Source organism: Numida meleagris, chromosome 2 (genome assembly GCF_002078875.1).
Source record: "Numida meleagris isolate 19003 breed g44 Domestic line chromosome 2, NumMel1.0, whole genome shotgun sequence".
NCBI lineage: Eukaryota > Metazoa > Chordata > Aves > Galliformes > Numididae > Numida > Numida meleagris.
Window position 1 is genome coordinate 54,275,843 of NC_034410.1, and position 16,252 is coordinate 54,292,094.

The window sequence follows — 16,252 nt, forward strand, 5'->3', positions numbered from 1 at the left end:
GAGGATGGGAGAGTGGGGAAGTAACCCTACTTAGAGCAACAGGGAAGAATCTACTGAGCTGGGAAACTAGAAGTATATTGTTCCATCTGCATTAGGGATAGGTAAAATTTAACAGGTAAGATCAAAACCAGTTCAAAAGAGGACTGAAGGTAATATGTGTGTGCTCACGGTGGATCAAGCAAAGTTCAGAAAAAGTGAGGATGAAGGCCAAAGAGGAAGAAGCTGTGTGCAATGATCTTTAATCAAAAAGAAAAAATCATAGTGCTGCGAAGGGGATGAACCAAGTCAAAAGTGACCAAGATCAGAGCTGCTGATAGAAGCGATACCACAGATCATTTGGTTTGGTACCTTGCTGAGGAAAGATGTGCCTGGCAATGGAACAGTCACAAGCAGGTGAGAATGAGGTGAGGAAAGCACCATTTCTTTTCAAAGCAGAGATGAAGATGAGTACATACAAAACAGAAGGGGGAAGATGGTGCAGCCATATAAATGATCAAAGAAGACATGCCATATACTGTGTTAGCATAAAAGAGAAGCATGGTAGCTTCATAAGTGATCATACAAACCATAAATTAAGGCAATAATATTAGGTGTAGGTATCTGAACTGGTGAAAGTGGCATTGCATGCATATTAAAAAGAAACCCAGAAACAACATGGATGCCTGTACAAAATGAGGGTTAAATCCTTCTTCCAGCTTTACTTTATCTGAAAACCTATGTGGTGCTGAAATTTTCCTTTTTCATTATTTCAGAAATATCTTGCAGGAAAAATATTTTATATCCTGTTCTCTTAATGAGGAATAGTCCTCTGAACAAAATGTCCTGAGAACGAAGGAGCTACAGTATCCTGGGCTATTCCGTCACTAGTTTTTAGACAAATGTATGCATTATATGCATTTCAGTCCCACAAAAAGACCTCTGTTTTAGAGATGGAAGTGAATAGGATATGTGTCTGCTGCAGAGGGAAAATGACATTCAGTATGCTAAATCTACATATTTTTATAGTATCAAAATCACAGTTTATTAGAAAAACTAGCCTCAAATGTGAATGCACACGCCAGAACCATCCTCACACAGAATTCAATTACAATTGAGACTTTCTGGTAAACATTTTAGTTTTCAGCTGCACATTTTGCGCACTATTTGCATGAAGTGTTTCTTTCCCTTGTTGGCTGACTTCATGCCCTTTTGGCTTCTTTTTTTTTTTTTTTTTGTCTTTTTAAGCCTAGTGGTGATTCACTGGAAAAAAATCCATTTAGCCAGTAAGCAGGAATTTATGACCTATTTACAAGTGAACTTCACTATACAATTAGTAGGCCCAAATCAACCCCAGAACAATTCCCAGACTACCTTTCAGCTGACTGTCAGTTCCTAGTGATTCCCAAGGACTCAGCTCTGGGCCATCTGCACTTACCTTGCCTGGCCTGCTGTGCCACAGGTAGTATTATTCACCTATACTACTTTCTCTTTCTTTGGCTAAAGAACATACGTACTCGGGGTTGGACAACATGTCTTCTGAAGGGTCTCCAGGAGATAATGCACGCAAAAGAGAGCTGAACTCTGGGTCACCAGCAAGCTCTGCCTGGCTTAGCAGCAAGCAGAGGGAGCCCTCAGAGCCCTGCAGTATTCAGAATCTGCTCACAGCAATCTCTCTTAGCTTAGAAAGGCCATAATTACAGCAAAGGTGGCAAGGCCTGTGAGGTGCTGCTTGTGAGTAACACAGACATCAGGCAAGGTGTGCCATCTTCACAGCATTTCCTCCTGCCTCTTCTGGAGAGTGAGGATCTGAGTGCTGTCACTGCAGAGCTGGTACTCTGAGCTGCTGCCAGCTCTGCCACACATCCTCCGGCTTTCTCAGAGGAAACCTGCCATCCGCCAGACGGACAAACTCATATTCTCCCGACTTTCACCACACGATGGCAGTGCAAGATTTTGATTTTCAGCCTTGCCGACATCGTGCGTGTACATGCCTTGTGCGTGTGACAGCACAGTTAGGCAGAAAATTAAAAACAGTAGTGCTTTTTTCCATTTTGAAAACAAAGATGTAGTAGTTTCCTGTCAAATAGAACTGAATTATGAAAACACAGAGCCAATAAGAAATCAATGCTACTGCTGAGTGTAAGATGTTGCCACAAACACATTTCAGAAATTCACCCCAGCTTTGTTTCTGTGCTGTGCTTTTAATCTATTTACACTTTGTATACACATATATATACTTAAATATATACTTAATTTTCAGTATAAAATTTATATTGAAAAGATGATGTATTCCAAATGGCCTCTGAATTCAGGGAGCTAGTGTTCAAAAATTGCTTCTTTGGCCTGCATGCTAATACATGCTCACTGCTGATACAGTCCCAAAGCTGCAAGTGGTTGCCAGAAGATCTGTCCAGCCTTCCTCCTCTGTCCCTAGCTTTGCACCTTCATTTCCTTTTGCAAGGCAAACCACGGCCTTTGATTGATTTGAAGACTTAGCTGAAAAAAACAGCTTTTAATGGGATTGGTGCCCCCAGCCTGTGGCGTGGGCATGGGGAGGCAGTGGGGGCCCAGGCTCATCTGCTTCAGCCACACCTGGTGTGTGGCAGCAGGGCTGGAAGGAGCTCTCAGGCACAGCCTTGCAGCTGGACTGGTAATTAAGCTGACCTGCTAGTGCAGATGCTGTTTGCTGGTGTGGCAATCACAGCAAAATGTTGATGGCATAGCATTCCCTGTGACACTTTTGTCAGGATGCTATGCGGTAAAATATCATTGGGACTATATTAATGCCAACGGCAAAGCAGGTTTTAAGCAAAGTATTCTGCTTTGAACTACTGCTGAAGCATCACTCAACATTTTAGTGATAAATAAATAGTGAATTGCACCAATTGCACAGATAAATCTGTACAAAAAGACTATGCAGATGAGCTCCAAAAGCTTGAATGCCATATTGACATCTTTCATAATTTCTCAGATTTTATGAGAACCATGTATGTCACAAAAAATAAGTCACAGCTTAATGGAAGTGTTGAAAATGTGAACTCACTGGCTTAAAAAACATGAAGACATTTAATTTTCAAATCCATCATCTTCAGGGTAAAGCTTTGAATGCTGAGGATCCAACTTGCGATTTTTAATGCTAGAGACTGTCAGCTCTGTGCTTTTGTCCCTGGTATGCCATCCTGGTGGCTGAGGGATGAGGTGTGTTTGGATCTCAGTTTGAATGCAGGCAAATGAAGGCTGGGCATTTTCAGCTCAAGATTCTGTTGAGCAATATCTCCAGAAGGCACAACCGGTGGCGTGGGCAATGCTATCCTATTCGTACAGACTGTTGGTAGAGGAATATAGTTTGAGATTTTGTTTGGGTGTTGAAGGATTCTTCAAATGGCAGCTATTTGTCAGTGTTTCTGCTTTTTCAAAGCTTCTGTACACGTGTTAAGTGGTCCCAATAGTCCACTGAAAGATATACAAAGCACACAGTTCAGCAGTGCTGTTTGAGGTGTAATAATGGCTCCACATAAATGCAGCAGGGTAGCACTTACTTCTGATTCTTCCCCTTCCCTATAATGGGCAGCTTTATGTTTCAAACAGTTTCTGGGATGACTGATATGATCTTGCTGTCTGTGGTACCAGCCTGTATGTAGTGGGAGTGTACACTGGAAAATTTAATAGAGGAAAAATACATTTTCCATAGCTAGTAATACCTAGCAGTCTCAGCTATATCAGAGAGAAGTGCTACTTTTAACACAGTCAGTTTTGCACTTTACCCCATGGGCGTCCAACCTTTTGGCTCACCTGGACTGCACTGAGAGAAGAGGAATTGTCTTGGGCTGCATATAAAGTTCATAATATAGCTAATGTAGTTAAGTAACAAAACTTTTTTTTTTTAATTAAAAAAGAGGGCAACAAAACTACAAAGCTAGCAGGTAAAGTTTACCCCATATCAGTAAAATTTCTGAAATCTGGCATTTTTCTCTACAGGGAAACTTCAGGTAAATCTCATTTGTATCTATAAAGAAGATATATTTTTCTTTTTCTTCTTTTTTTTTGCCTCATGACATTCCTTTCCCTCCATCTCTTCTAATGGTGTAGTGGTAACTGAAAGAAATTTTAGTGGGACGACTAATACTCTCATATGTTTCAAGATGCAGTTTCTCAAAACAGAGACACTGCAGTTTCACAACTAGACAGACCCAAAGCACGTCACACAGCCTGTAAAGAATTAAATTTTGTGAAAAACTTGTGGCACATGGAAATGGTGATGATTTATATTTCCAGCAGCAAAAGGTAGGGCACTATATGACTAGGGATACAGGGAGCTGTCCTGCAGTGTGTGACCCACAGCATGAATCCACCTCTTCAGGATGGTGAAGAGTTATGGGGTGCTGAATGGGGAAGTGGAGGGCAGCAGGGAGTGGAGCAGCCTTCTTGTAAATCACCATTAGGATGGAGATCCCACCAGGCTTCATGTCTTGCAAGCAGATAATGCAAGCGATTATTCCTCCTCTGCAGAGTTACCAATAAAAAAGAGTGCAGAATGGTGGTGCAGGTGGGGGCTGCAGCACAGCTATCAGCAGCACAGGTCAAATGACAGCACTGGGCCCCCAGGTCAGAGGGGTGCAGGCAGTGAGAGTAAAAGCAAACACTGCAAACTAGAGGGATGTCTGACTTTGTTTTTGTGAAACTAGTGCATCAAGCTGGTTCAATAAGAAGTGGTTGCCATCCTCAGTGAGTTCTCAAGGTGTGCATTAGAGATTTTTGATGAAATTTGACTCTTCCTGTACTTCATCCTTGAAAACAGTTAATCACAATTGTGCATACTGCCAAAAAGTGACAACATAAATAAGGTGTGATTGTGAAGCAAAAGATATTTTTCTCTGGTAAGATAGAGCTTATAAAAGTCTGGTAGAGACATGATCGGATTTTTGAGTTGAATATCTGACTTCAACTGTATACATTCCATTTGAAAATTTGCAGGTAATGTATTTATGTCAACTGAAAATGGAGTAGCAAATATGTAAAAAAATTATGATTTTTTCAGCAGTCTTGAAACCTATTCTCAAATTCCTTTATCAAAAGGGAAAGCACAGCTGTAGGTTTTTTGTTGTTCAGAGGACTGTGTTTAGCCAATATATAAAAATACATAAAATTATTTGCCGTAATTTGAGTTAGCACTGCAGTGCACCCTTCCCTTGTCTTCTTTTCAGCTGAGAAAGAGTTAATAGCGCACTGATGTTTGGTTGTTGCTGGGTGATGTGTGTGCACTCTGGGCTGGGCCGGGCCATTTGGTGGGGAAGAGCTGCTGCCATAGTGGCACGGGGCAGGAGGAGGCCACAGGATGACCTGCGCCCAGATGCATGCAATCCATGGGCCACAGGTTGGACATGCCTGCTCTAATGCTTTAATTACTTGAACTGTCCCTCTTGGAAGGGAGGGTGCTACAGCAGGCACGATTTTGCATTTTCATCCACATGCATGCATATCACAGTGCATTTCTCCCGGTGCTTTTCTTTGGCAGCGGCAGCTAGAGGCTGAGGAGGTGAGGGGAAATAGATTTGAAAATGGGCCAAGGGAAGAGGAAAATGGAAAGGAGGAAGAAAGGAGGCCCTGTGGAAGGCAGAAAACGTAAAGGAAATGGAGACTTTAGATACTGATTGAAGACCTATAGCAGCTGGAAGGCTTCTCAAAGAGAAAGAATGGTCAAAGAGCAACAGATAAAGTGGTATTGCCTGTGCACAAGCACATGCTCACACATGTCAGAATTGACAGAAAACAGATGTAAGAAGGAGGGAGGCTATTTCACACAGCATGAAGTAGGGTTAAGCCATCTGTGGCCATCTCGGTTATAAGAAGACCCAAGTGCCTCCTATTCAGCACCCAGTGAAGATGATGCTTTAACACCAGGGCTCTGGAGGCCTCTGGCCTGAAGCTCCCTTCTGCAGCAGCACCAATGTGGAGAATCAGGAGGGCTGAGCTGTGTATCTGCGGGAGCCAGGCAGGCCAAGAGTAAAACCCAGTTTTTTCTGTGCCTCAGCTCTATCCATACAGCCGTCGCTTCCCCACGCAATAATCTGACATTACAGTATGTATGGTGATGCAAAGCCACAAAGAAACTAAATTCAGAGAGTAGTGGGTGTGTGACTTGCATGCAAGGTTTCCCTTTCACTGCAAATTTCTCGTTTACTGTTATTTTTGCATGGGGCTATGTGACCGAATTCCCATAAAGTGGTCTCCCACACCTCAGGCAGTTATTAGAGAAAGAGGCAGTCACCAGACTGATCTGTGCCTGGAAATTAGAGAGAGACAGACACAGAGCAGGCATTTGAGAAAGAGACTGCAGCATGGGAAGGGATATATGAACCACTCCAACACAATTCGGTTGTTAGGCAAATGATTAAAGCTAAAAAGGAGAAAAAATGAACTGCTTCCCTGGTTGTATATATAAGCTGGACATTTGTGGAGACTGAGTGAGTGGAGTGGTTATCAACCATAAAGGAGTAATAAAAAGATAAGATCTTTGCATTCCAATTAAAAGAAAAATCATTGCCACAGAATCAGATGTTTTCCCTGGCAAAGAGGCAAAGAATTTCTCTACAGGCAAGAGACAAATACCTACCTCCTCAATTTAATCAAGTATTAACCCATAGGCCTCTGATAGTAAAGGGCAGAGAAGCAACATAGGAGTTCCTGTCGCAGATGAGAAAATGTTTTTTTTTCTGTACACAAATCTGAAGAAAGATTGGACTAATGAATTAGTGGGGTGGAAGGAAACCAAATTATTAGGAGATTAACACTGGGGAAACTTTAGAGCAAGATAGCTTTTCTGATGCAGCAGTGTTAGAAATTAAAGCAGCAGCTTTGCTTCCCCTTCCTGCCACCCCCACATTAGCCACATTTTTGCAAAACATACCATGATGCATGTACTGATTCAATGGTAAGGCTTCCTTCTGTGATAATCATTTTTCTTACCGAGACTTTCAAAGCTTCAAACCAATGAAAAACAAGCATCAGAATAAATATCCAATGGCAAGTTTGCAATATTAAGCATCTAGTGGACATCTATACAAATGCTTCAGTTAATGAAACAAAAATAGGTTTGTCTTTTCTTTACCGTTTCTTTCAAAATCACTCTAAAGAAATCAGTAGTGCCTAAGGGTTAAGCACAATGTACTAAAGAATTTGAAAAGCCAGGTTCAGGTTGTGCTCCCTCTCTCAGTGCCAGGCAGAAAGATCATCAGAGAGAAAGTTGGATTCACTGACTAACCTTAAATAGTCATTATGAAGATTGTTGCTTTTTACAAAGTTAAGAAATGTCATCGATTCAACTCCTACTAACTATATAAGTAAAATTTCAGACATTATTTGAAAGAGGGAAGTGCTTCATAATACCAAATACAATTTTTACACCTGACGGTTGATATTTTTCAAGTCTGTTTTCAGTGGAAAATTGAGTTTCCCAGTTCTCTTCCATGAACAAGTTTCCCATCCAGGCTTCAGCTCCCACTGTGCTTTGCTCACATGACAGCCATCCAGTAACATGGGAGGAGTGGTCTGTCAGGGACACTTGCTCAGGCAGGTGGTGATTCTGACCTTTAATGAGATACTGTAGTCACATTTATAGATTACACTTCTGAAGCACCATTCCTCTGATTAAAGATGACAGTCTTTCTGTGGGAAATTCCTTTTCCAAATTTTCTGATCAGAACTTATGTTTCTCAGTCTCCTGATTCCAAAGCCTCATCTCCAGCACTTCCTTTCCTTTGACAATCCAGTAATAGCTTCATTCCCTTCCCTATCATTGGCTCATCTTTCTTCTTATGTGCAAGTGTAGATCAGGTGAAACATGTATATCTTGTCTCCTTCCAATAGCAATCTGATTCTTTATATTAACCTTACATTTCAAATATATTGAGGAAAAAGATAAGAGGTTTTTGTAGCTGTCATTTGTTTCAGTACTAGAATTCAACAGAAATTCATTACATCCCCACTTTTACATTATAAAATAAATATTTTAACAGCATTTGGAAAAAACATAGATTAGCAAGTGAACAGACTTTCCTAATAAATATTCACAGGCTCTAATCTGTAAGAATATGTTAAGTATAATGTCTTAAAAGTACTTCAGCAGGTGTTTATTCTGTAATTAATGGTAAAAGGTGTATATATATATTTGGGTGTATATATATATATTGATATATATAAATCCGTCTGTTTTTCCAGACAAAGATTTCTCATGTAGGAATCCAAGTAGTGTCTTTCTCTCATTGCTTGTGGTCAGTCAGTATGATGAATACATCCTTAGTAGCAAGGTTACAGTAACATCCTCATGCCAGGGGAATACCCAGAACTGCATTAATAGATATCAGTTGCATATGTTTTAATGTTGCTTATGTTTCACGAGGAATGTGTTTTTAAAAGCGGGTTTCCAGTACTGCACGAAGTATTTGACTAAGTAAATTTTTACTCAGTTGTTAAAGGTCTTATAAGACACCAAGACTCATCTTAAAATAGGCTAAAAGCAAAATTCACCAAGGATGTCTGCTTACTTAGCTAATTCTAATTTAGTCCTAGCTTAGAGCACTAACAGCCTAACTTAGCCTCCTAGATTTGGGACTTGCAGTCAAGTGAATGTGAACCCTCTCAACCACACAGTTTCATATATTTGATTGCAGTAGGGCATTGAATAGGTCTTGTAGTCTAGGTGGCTGCCTGGATGACCAGGCTACTTGCTAATATGGGATAAATCTTTCATCCTCTCTTGTGAGGGGTGATCTACTTAATAATTAAGTACTTATTTGAGAAGGTATTTGAACTCTGAACTCTGAATATTTCCAAACTAATGGCTAGAGAGTCAGAGCATCTTCTCTCTCCTTGCCCTCTTCCCTCTACTTCCATTTCTGGTCCAGTGGTAGTTAATAATTTATATGAAATGGAACATTTCCAACAGCAAATATGGAAAGAAACCAACCCCCTGGTACTGATATCACCCACGAGTTATGCCACTAATTAAAGATTTGAGAGAAAGAGTTGGGATACAAGAACTATCTTTAGGTAGACCAGAGCTTGTATCAACAACTTTTGCTTGAGTTGAACTTAATACTTTGTGGGTGCATCCTCCTCTGCCAGCTCCCTTGCTCTACCCAGACTCTGCTCTACGTAGTGAATACTGGGGAAAATGAAATAAACTGAGCTATAATAAAACCTACTAGGACAAAATTACCCCAAAAAAGGAACGCTGAGATACATATTGCAACTCAGTTGACTTTCCAGAATCTTTGAAAAAATATTAAATTTGCATTCTTCAGTTCATTTTAAATGTTATGCTCCCCTGGTTATTTTCATTAACTGTGTTTTCCCAATTTTGATTTTAAAATAGTGCTTTTAAATATTAAAAGTTTAAAGTTTCCCTTTTCTGCTTCCATCCCCCTACATCTTTTGTTTAGCATAAATACCAGCAGAAGAAAATGCACACTCAGACTTTATTCATCCATGTGCTGTAAATATTCTGTACTATATTAGGTACAAAAACAGTCAGCTACCTGGTACTCTGGAAACATGGCTTTAACCAACAGAACTGTGATGCACCAACAGTCAGCAAGAACTCTATCCTGATGAGTAACGGGAGAGATTTGTCATTGTCTTCTCCCAGTAAAGTATTTACAGATGAACTCCACTTTGAGAAACAATTATGCATCATATGTTTTTTTGCACACAGGCACATTTTCCTGAACAATATGGGAAAGATAAACTTTTGAATGAAGAAAAAAGAGAAGTTCAGATTAATCACGCTTATTTTCAGCTTGCTTTAAATGTGCTGTTTCCTTTTTATCTTTAAATAGTTTTCTATGCGGTTGCTGAAACAACTTTGTGAGAGAAGCAACAATACTCACACGAGGAAAGTCCCTGGTGTTTTTTAAACACCATTTTATTAAGGGTTGTTTCTTTTTCAGTTAAAGAAAGCAAGCTGTAATGAGCACATCAGTCATAGAAAACTCTTATCATGATGACAGTTTAAGTTTTATGAAGAGTAACTCAAATGACTACATAGATGTCTTGAGTTAGTCTATGGAAGTGTTTAAAGTGGTTTGAGAAGGTGCATTCTAAAAGAAACATTTTTATAGGCAGATGAGATGATAGGTCAGAAACTGGATTCGTCAGACCCATGCAGATCATAGAATCATAGAATCACAGAATGGTTTGGGTTGGAAGGGACCTTCAAGATCATCTCATTCCAACCGCCCTGCTATTGACAGGCATACTTCCTTCTAGACCAGGTTGCTCAATGCCCCATCCAGCCTGGCCTTGAATGGTTTCAGGGAGGGGGGCATTCACAACCTCAGTGATTGCTTAGGTGTGTAATTTTACATTGTTTAGTGTGCACAGTCACTATAAAAGAAGATAAGTACACTAGCCAGCAAATGCATCGATCATTTGCAAGAAACATCTTCAAAATATTTTCTCCAAGTATTTTAGTTCCTCTAGATTACATTCTAATGACTAAAGCTAACAGCTCTGAAGACTTGGCCTTTTTTTTCTATGCACAGTGCAGGTACAAGACAGACAATGCTTTTGGGAGACCTCTCTATATCACTGTATAATTTTCTTCAGAATTTCTGTCAGCTCCTTGAAAAGAACTTTGGAATAACCACACTTCAAGGAAATGTATTCACAGGATTGCATGAAACCCTCCATAATTATTGAAATGTTAGTCATGGTAGACAAATGCTCCAGCAGTGCAAACATGCACATTAAAGATCACAGTTAGGAACTTTTACAAAGTCTGTGTAATGTTCAAAGAATATTTTGGAAATTTAAAATCTGTCAAACCTTGTTTCCTTCAGAGAGGACACAATATCAGATTATTTAAAGTTTGCCATTTTTTTACTGTAGAAATCACAGCCAGGTTTGCAGGTGCTAACTATTTCTTACATTTACAATAAAGTGGCAGAAGGTATATAATTTCAGAAGTACCTGAACTAGAGATTTTGTCATGTGGGCTTTGTTTTCAGACCAAGGGGTAGCACAGAAGAGATAATCCCTGGGATAACTTTGACAGACAACTTTCAATGAAGTTAACATCAGGTCTTTCAGGTAGCTTGTGATGCCACTCTGAGATACTGATAACTGGACTGCATCAGTTAGCCAGGCTCTAGTGCATCCATTTCTCTCTTTACCTTTCTGGAAGATCAAGCAGCTGAATTCAACCACATGAATCTGGGAAATGGATTAAAGATGAGAAAGCCTAATGTCATGTATATGATGGCTTAATTCCTGTCATAAGTGGTTTGATTCAAGGAGATTTCCAGCATTCAAAACACTATTTTTTGTCTCGTTTCATCTACCTACCAACTAAATATGGTAACAAATTTCACATATGGTCAGAAAATACTTTTTTCAACTTAAACATTTTGTAAGATATGGCCTATTTCCAGATTTATATCACATAGATTCAAATCTAGTAGTAGTGTGAAGTTGTGATTGCCATAATGCGCTGTGTGCTGAGCTGCCTTTGCAGACCACAGTAGCGTGGCTGGATGACAGCGTGCAGCACCACTGGCTGTGAATCAGCAACGTGGCACAGCTTGGAAAGCTCTGCTAACTAGCTGCCACTCTGATAGTTGCTAACCAATGCAGTTCATGACCATTTCATCATGAAGAACTGAAAATAATACTGGGCAAATCTGAGGCATTGCCTGTTGACCTACCTCTTGCTGCGGTGATTAAGATCTGCTGAGTGAAAGACAGTCAGCCCTGGTACCTTGACACCCTGAAAAGACAGTCTGAAGCCACACAGATGACTTCCAATTATATATAACTGTGCTTTTTACACATGCATATGCAAGCAGCCAGATTCCTTTCTCCTTCCCTATGAAGCATTTGTAGCTAGAGGTGGAGACTAGTTACTAGGGTTTTATTTTAAGCAGACTCAGATACTCTGGAAAGATTTTGTCTACCTGGAAGTACAGAATAAATATCTGATTGTTCTGCTTACTGGACTAGGCTGTTTTTTTCCTTTACATTTTTGTTTTAAATTATGTCTGAACTATGCATTCGGAAGCCTTTAGTCATGAATCCCTTATTTCCTTGCAGTGATAATTAGCCCTGATTGGTCCCTTTTGTTTCTATTATGAGCAAGAAGCACGGAGGCTCAGAGCATGGATTGTTACATGATGATTACGCAGTGTCTTTGCAACACTGGAGAAAAAGCATAGGCTCCTAATAGGACAGCTGATCTCAATATACGGTGTTACACCATCAGAAGAAGTACTCTTATTTATTATTGAAAGGCAACAACTAGGCTGTCTAGGCATTAATTCTATCCTCCCATAATTACTGAGTGCTTGCTTCTGCCCAGAAACAAGGTGATGAGTCACCTTTCAAACCTTCCTCTTCCTCAGACACTATGCTATATCACCAACAAAAAAATGCACTAGTCGAAGCTGACTGTCAGTAATGACTTTTTAAGCTTCTTCTACAGTAAGGCCGTGAAATGAAACCACAGCACACGCACGTCCAGCCCGCGGCCCTCGGCCCGCCCCCGGCCCGGCCCGGCTGGCAGTGCGGCCGCCCCCGCCCCGCGCTGTGAGGGCCGCGGCTCTGCCCATCGCTCAGCATCACCAAAGCGTCAGTGCGCTGGTAACGTCGCGCCGCCTGAACCTGGGTTGCGGGGAGCGCAGCGCTGACTGCAGTGACCTGTGTGCGTTTTGACGCGCTGGCTAAACACGGGGCTCTGAGCAGCCAAGCATACGCAGCCGTGCTTACCCTTTTGATAAAGGAATTTGAGAATAGGATGTGAGCACAGTGAGGCAGTGGGTGGTGAGTTTCAGCAGTGGTGACAATAGGTCACCTCCACTGGTACAAATATTTATGAGCACGGCATGCAGGCCCTTGTTCATGGCTGGCAAAAGGGCACAGCTAATGGTGGTGACTATGTTAAAAAGTAGTGTTTTGTAGGTGAGAATTTTTCTTTATCAAATAGTGTTATTCCACTCTTTGTTGTAGTTTCCACGGAAATAAATAGGAGGCATTACTTTCAGAGCAACTTCTGCATATGCACCCCAAGGTAATTCCTCTTCACTCAGTGTGGACCAGGCAAGCCAAAAGGTTGGACACCCATGACATAGCATTTTGTTTTCTTGATTTTCCCTCAGTCCATGCTCTGATGCCACCTTCAGTGGGCCTGACTCTTGCGGTTCAGCCTCTCTTTAGCATGGCTATAGTTAGCAGTTGGCTGAACACCCAGTACTGTCTCTTTGTTTCATAGCTTTCCCGTCAGCAAATGACAGCTATAAATCAGTTTTCTTAGTTTCTTTGCAGGTGCCTGGCTGACACTAGAAACCCAGCCTTTGAATCAGTGAGGTGTTCTTTTTTTGTTTGTTTGTTTGTTTGTTTGTTTGTTTGTTTGTTTTGTTTTGTTTTTGTTTTTTTAATTAGCATTCCTAAAAAAATAAACCATCACAAAATACATCATTTCTGAGTATGACTGTCCTAGCTCCCATGCTCTGGCCAAGGAGATTGCTCCATCAGGGCATAAGCAATAGGCTGAGCTGGGCACTCATAATGTGGCAGCAATGGGAGATGCATGTCACTTAATGCACATTGGAGAGTCTTCATGGCAAATCAATCTCCTAGAGCATTTCTAGCAACTGAAAAATTTTACAGCTCATAGATCTTTGGAGAGTAAACGGAACAATCCTCATCTCATCTGAGATTTCCCTTGCTTTGTGTTGGATTTATTTAACTTAAGTTGAACTTGAATATTCATTTATTGCTAGGACTTTGTCTCTAGTCTGTAGAGATCTCTAAGCACCAGCACCAATGCTCCTTGCCATCTGTCCCCACCTCAGTATCGGAAGACTGTTCCAGACATAAACTTCTGCGTGTAAGCAGTCCTTGAGCTGGGACAGTGGTTTCCATTGGGTATATGCTAACCATATGCTAACTTACCTTCACATGGCAAAGACAACTCTTTTCCTGTGGTGTAATGGTACAACCAGCTGAGTTGGTGCAGTTTAAGTTAACTTTTCCTCTTGTTTCCCATGTTTACTGTTCCTCATCTGAGCATCAGTACCGACAATATGGGGGCTCTGTGATTGCTTCAGCACAAAAGAAAAGAACACCACAGCTGAACAATATCAAAACATTAATAATTTCCAGGTTGTATTTTCCAGTGATGAAGTACACATGACTCGCCTACTGGACCATCAAAATTACCTGAAGAGGTTAGATTAAAACATAAGTAAGATAGCATCAGCATTAGGTGATTAGATAAGCGATGATTATTGAGTTAATGAAAGCATTAATTCCCATACGAAGGGACACAAAAAAGGGTTCATACCTCTTCTATTCTGCATAACCTCATCCACCCAAGTGACTTTTCCTTGCGCTATCTCTGATAACTGTGGGGGTTGGGAAGGGGAAATGTTCAACTTGCTCTTCCTTCAAGCCCAAGTAGAAGTAGATATAGGATGCTGCAAAGAAGAAAATGTCCCAAACACTACTAATCCTGCAGCACAGTCAAGCACTCCAATGACACTGGGAAATTCAGATGCCTTTTCTAGAATGTTGTTGTCTCATATCTCACCTCCCCCAACACTTCCACACAAAGCACGTGCACTCACAGTTCATGTATTAGAGCTCCTGCCTTCCTTTTCCTGGAGAGGTCCTGGTCTTCTCTAGCAAAGGTCAATGTCAGGTCTTTTCTCCTGGGACTGTCTGTACGGTCCCTGTGGAGTACCTGAGCTGATGCCTCATTCCTCTTCTTTTTCTCTCATCTTCAGCAGACCAATTACTCTCCTCTTTTCCTCTTCTCCCTGGTGTTTTTCCAATATTCCAGTTTCACTGTTCAAGACCGTGCTTCATAATGTGAAATTTCAGAGCATATGAGGATAGCAGCCCTTTCATATATATTTCTGAGTGTCCTTACACTGAAAAAGTGAATCTCATTTGTGAGTGTTGGTGTAAAAAACATGAATGCAATTTCCTGAAGTTTTGCATGAGACGTGTGGGAGCAACAATGTACCTTTCATATCCTGCCAGCTTGACTTCCTAAGGTCCTGGAGAATGTAGACTTGAGGGACAGTTGATAGCCAACTTGTTATTTTGTTTAGCTAATATTTGTAATTTGACCTTTCCATGGGCAGGTCTTCTCTGTGTTGGAATATGTAAGTGTTTCTCCCTCTGCGCATGGCCCACATCTTAGGTAGACCCTTTATAAAGCAGATCCACTACTTCACATCCTTACTTTGGGACAGCCAGTTCAGTAGGAGTCATGAAGCAGAGTGAAAAAGCTAATTCTTAAATGGATTGCCCCATATTTAGAGGGCCTAGTAAGTTTAACTAAAGCTTTTCCCCTTCACCTAGTAACAGAAAACAAAATTCACTGGGTTCTAGGTGTGGAGTATTGCCAAAGCATAGCCTGCTGAAGGAGAGAGGTTGTGCGTGACCAGAGAATGAGATGGAGTGTAGGTCTGGCAGCTGCCCTCTTGTCGGTAACAAGAACTACCCCTAGCCATGCAGGCCAGATGAGGCCGTACCTATGCCTCTGTCACTCCTCTAGCCTTATCTATACCTAACAACATGCAGCTTAGAACTCATGTAAAGGACCTGAGCTTTGACCAGAAGTTGTCAAGGAAAAGAGAAAGTGTAGCCTTTGGCAAAACACGGAGGCCATAAAAATGTGTGATGATTAACATACAAACAATCCTTCACATTTTTGGGATCTGAAAATGAAGTCTTAAGGAACTAAAGGATATTTCTCTGCTTTTCTGCAAAGCCTTGTGTTTTTCATACCCCTTCTTGTACCTTACTTTGCATATCTTGTAACAGTTTGACCTCCCTCCCACCTTGCTTATCATGGCAAACCATGTATAAAAGGGGAATAAATCAGGACAGTGGAGGACAGCTTTTGGAGCTCCCCTGAGTCAGACTGAGACCCTCCAGCTTGCAAGCTCCCCTCCCTCCCCCCATGTTAAGACACCATCCTGCAATGGGTGTGTCAATGGCACAGGTTGTATAACCTTTCCTACCCTAATTTACCTCCCCCCTAAGGAATACTGATTAGTCATAGGCTAATACATTGTCTGCTTAGAATACATGTGATTATAGCTCATATGTGCAACAGCTTGCTCAGAATATACTTAATAAAGTGTTTTGGTGCACCTGATCTGTGTCAGTGAAGTGTGCTGTAGTCATTGTCTTCCAGCTGGGTGACATAAAACAGGGAACAGAGTGGGACACTAGGTAGGAAAGTCTGCTGTTGTAAGCAATGCCAAAG